General features: G+C 32.4%; 1 long non-coding RNA gene across 1 annotated transcript; it reads left to right on the top strand.

Annotated features, from left to right (window-relative positions):
• The first annotated feature begins 210 nt into the window (after positions 1-210).
• LOC111375330 lies at positions 211-2,060 on the top strand. Its single transcript, XR_002699294.1, has 2 exons — positions 211-532; positions 933-2,060. It is a non-coding gene; the product is annotated as an uncharacterized LOC111375330 (long non-coding RNA).
• The last annotated feature ends 2,137 nt before the right edge of the window (positions 2,061-4,197 follow it).

Raw genomic sequence — 4,197 nt, 5'->3', positions numbered from 1 at the left:
AATAAAATTTTGTATAATATTTGGGTTTAAATTTATTAAAGATTTTTTATCTATATTTCTTTGAGGACTTAATTGAAGGTTTTTATACATTGTAGTGGCTTTGGTTGTAATTTCATAATAAGGGGTATTTTTGAAAAAATTATTATTCAAAGGATATTCTTCAAGTGATTATATTTTTTGGTCTAATCTTACAAAACTCCCTTTTATTTAGGCTATCTAGAGATATTTCCTCCCCATTTAACCCTTTCACTGACCTATTTCCCAACCCTTTCATTTATCCCCAAATCAACAAGAAATCCCGTCAGAAGCGAACAGCGAGGAAAATTCTTGGGAATTTGTCAATGAGAAACGTTGAGATTATTTTTATCCCTCTTCGTCCGAAACCAATTCCACCTTCCACGATACAGTACCAATCCTTAAAATCCCACAAAGTGCGGTGTCATAGTGGACAACTTATGTGATTTCTTCTTTGTTGATTTGTAAAATCTTCTTACCCACGGCTTGCTATGTCGTAGTGGGTTAATTGAGGAAGGTAAAATACTTTTATACGTCTTTATGCCTAAATCTGAATTTTAATTACTTTTCACAGTGGACTGTTCTTGTGATGTTGTTGTTATAGTGTGGTTGAATTTAGGCCTAAGACATGGAAAAGTAATTTGATCTTCTTCACCAACTTAGGTCTGTACACTGATTACGGAGTATCTGCAATGTCATAGAGGTGGAAGAAATGACTGAAAAAGATAAAATTCATACTTTGCTGAAGTTGTAGTTTGAATGTGTACAATTGCTTGCGTATGAATTCAATATTCACTATTGAGTAACGTGTTATTTCAATTCTAGTATATCAAAATCATATAGTTATGAACATATTTATGGTACTTGTTTCTTAATTTTGTTATAACACTAATCTATTCCCACTCATTTTGCCGTAGGAAAAGAAATAGTAGATATGATGGACGTAGAAGTATTGGTAGAATCTAATAATGAGAACTTGTTGGACAATGTAATCACAATGGAAGGTGATAATTTAGGAGGAGATGTTGTGAATTTTCTAAGGTGGGTATGAAGTTTAACGATGAAAAAGAGCTGTTTGAATTCTACAAATAATATGCCTACGACGTAGGTTTTTCGACGAGGAGAAGAATTCTAGGAAGGATGGGGATGGAATGGTATGATATGTTACGCTGACTTGTAGTCATGAGAGACGAAAAAGCTATAACACAAGAACTTCTTTAAGGCCACAACCAACAATTCAAACGGGTTGTAAAGCAATGCTAATTGCTTCCTCAGATATTCATGAAATATGGAAAATTTGCACAATTGACCTTGAGCACAGTCATAAAACAAGACCGTCAAAATCTAGGTTGTATCGTTACAACCGAGAATTGAGTGCACATGTGAAACGAAAGCTAGAGATAAATGATACGGCCAGAAGAGTTACAACTATGCAGTTGTTGAAGCCGGTGGATATAAGAATGTGACGTTCATAGAAAATGATTGTAGAAATTACGTTGAACAAGTGAAGCGATTAAAACTAGGTGAAGGAGATGTCGTAGCAATACAATCGTACTTTTCACTAATGCAAGCATCTTGCTTTGGGTTTTATTTTTCTATGGATTTAGACAACTAGTCACGACTTAATAATCTTTTCTGGGCGAACAAAAGGTATAGGCAAGCGTCTAAGGAGTTCGAGGACGTAATGTCGTTTGACCAATATTCACACATGGCAATGCACATCAATAGGCGGTTGTGTCTTGTAATGCAAGCACGTGATGGTAGTATGGATTTGTAGTTAGAAGCTATGTGTTTATGTCGGGGTTGTAAAGAAGTATGATGCATTTGTTTGTTACATTAATAAGCTGTGTGTTTCAGTTTGTTTGTCGGGTTTGGCATTCATTTATGTTACTAGTTTTCATTGTATAATGTTTTATTTTATACCCATGAGTCCATGAATTTTTTTGTTTTTATTTTGCCTCTATGCTTACTATGCACAAGAATGACTTAATTTTGAGTAATGGTCCATCTTTTTGTCACAATCAATCCCAGTAAGTCTTGAGCTTCATTGTTGTTTTTATAGTTTTCTTGTCTCATTTTTTTTACTGGCTCAATGTTCAGTATAGTCAATTCAGAATATTTGAAATTTGAACATTAATTTGAGACTTGAATATTACCACGGTGTTGAGAGTTGCGTGCTCCTAGTTGAAATGGAGTGGAGGAAGGTAATTAAGTTGGAGAAATTGAGTTGCAAACTATGAAAAAAAAAAACATGGTCCTGTTATGAAATTGAAGAAAAGAAAACAGAATAGAGAGAAGTCAATAGACTTTTATGTCTTTTATTAAGAATCAAAGCCCTTTATTTATAGAGCAGAATCAGGGATACCACAGTAATAATTTCTAGGGTTGTAGGGGTATAATTGTCATTCACTTCTAAACCCTAATAAACTTACCTTTTACAATACTCCCCCTTAAATGATACATTATAAAATATCTGTCTCGTTAAAACCTTGTTTAATAAAAACTCAATGGGAAAAAAAATCAAAACAGAGGAAAAAAGTATAATTATTTTGGAGTAAAATAAATGTTGGCTCATTAAAACTTTGCTAGGAAAATCTAGTGGGACAAAACATAAGCGAAGGAAAAAGAGTACAGTTACTTACCCTGATGTTGATCACTGAAGATCTTTGAGTCGACGCATTCCAATCTCATGAACTAATTTCTTGAATATAGATGTTGACAGTGCTTTTGTGAATAAATCGATCACATTGTCACTTGAGTGAATTTATTAGATATCAATGTCGTCATTCTTCTGAAACTCATGTGTATGATATAATTTTAGAGAAATATGCTTCGTTCTGTCACATTTGATATAGCCTCCTTTGAGTTGTGCAATACAAGCTGCACTATTCTCATACAAAATTATTACCTATCCTTTCTTAGAGTTAACTTGCATGATGCTTGGATATGATGGGTCATGTTCTCAACGATACACATTATTCGCTTGCTTCATGGATTACAATAATTTTAGAATGATTTGATGATGTTGCTGTCAATATTGCTTCACGAATCTCCATGATATAGTTGTTCCTCCACGTGTAAATATATATCCTATTTGTGATTTAGCTTTATGTGGGTCAGAGAGATAACATGCATCTGTATATCCCACTAAAGCGGATCCTGACTTTTGAGAATAAAATAATCTCAAATCAATAGTACCATTTAGGTAATGAAAAATATGTTTAACACCATCCCAATATTTTTGAGTTGGTGTAGAGCTATATCTTGTAAAGAAACTTAAAGAAAAAGTTATGTCAAATTTAGTACAATTTACAAGATAAGTTAATATTCCAATTGCACTAAAGTATAGTATTTTAGGACCAAGGACCATTTCTCCATCTTTAAGTGGACGAAATGAATTATTTTTCACATCGAATAATCGAACAACTATGGTAATGTCAGTGGATGTGTATTATTCATATAAAAGTGTTTTAAAACTTTTTTTTGTGTACGTAGATTGGTGAACAAAATATCTATCTGTGAAATGTTCAATCTGCAGTCCAATACCAAATTTGATATTTCCTAAATCTTTCGTCTCAAATTCATTTTTTCAAATAACCAATAGCTTTGTTGAGCTCTTCAGGAGTTCCAATTAAGTTTAAATTATCAACCATAATTGTGGATCCAATATTTGTTTTCTTTATGAAAACATAAAGAAAACATATGAACAAACAAGGTTATTTTCATAGCATTCATTCAAGAAATATTTGCTAAAGCGATTATACCACACGCGTCCAGATTGTTTTAATTAATATAATGATCTAAGAATATGGTTCCCGAGCATGTATCATTTGAGTTATGCTTTAGGCATATTAAATCTTTCAAAGATAACATTAATAATCATGTATGTCAGTTCAGTTGATGATCACGTATTTCAAATTTCATGTATCGTCAAGATAACATGATATACACTTGTGATTTTATCTATGATGATCTTTGTGAAATTCACTATATTGAGAGTCGTGCATTACACAATACGACTTCATTTTTCTCATTTCCTTTTCGTATAAGTATATACCTTTAAATTTTCGGACTACATGTTCAAAAATTTCGTGTTTATCTAGTAAATTCAATTTAAGATTGCATTTCCTTTTATTTGGCCAAACATTATTTTGATCGATATATTTCGATTCATTTATTTCG

The sequence above is a fragment of the Olea europaea genome, unplaced genomic scaffold (genome assembly GCF_002742605.1).
Source record: "Olea europaea var. sylvestris unplaced genomic scaffold, O_europaea_v1 scaffold1358, whole genome shotgun sequence".
Lineage (NCBI taxonomy): Eukaryota > Viridiplantae > Streptophyta > Magnoliopsida > Lamiales > Oleaceae > Olea > Olea europaea.
Note: the sequence above shows the minus strand (reverse complement) of the source record. Positions and strands in the feature narration are given on the sequence as shown.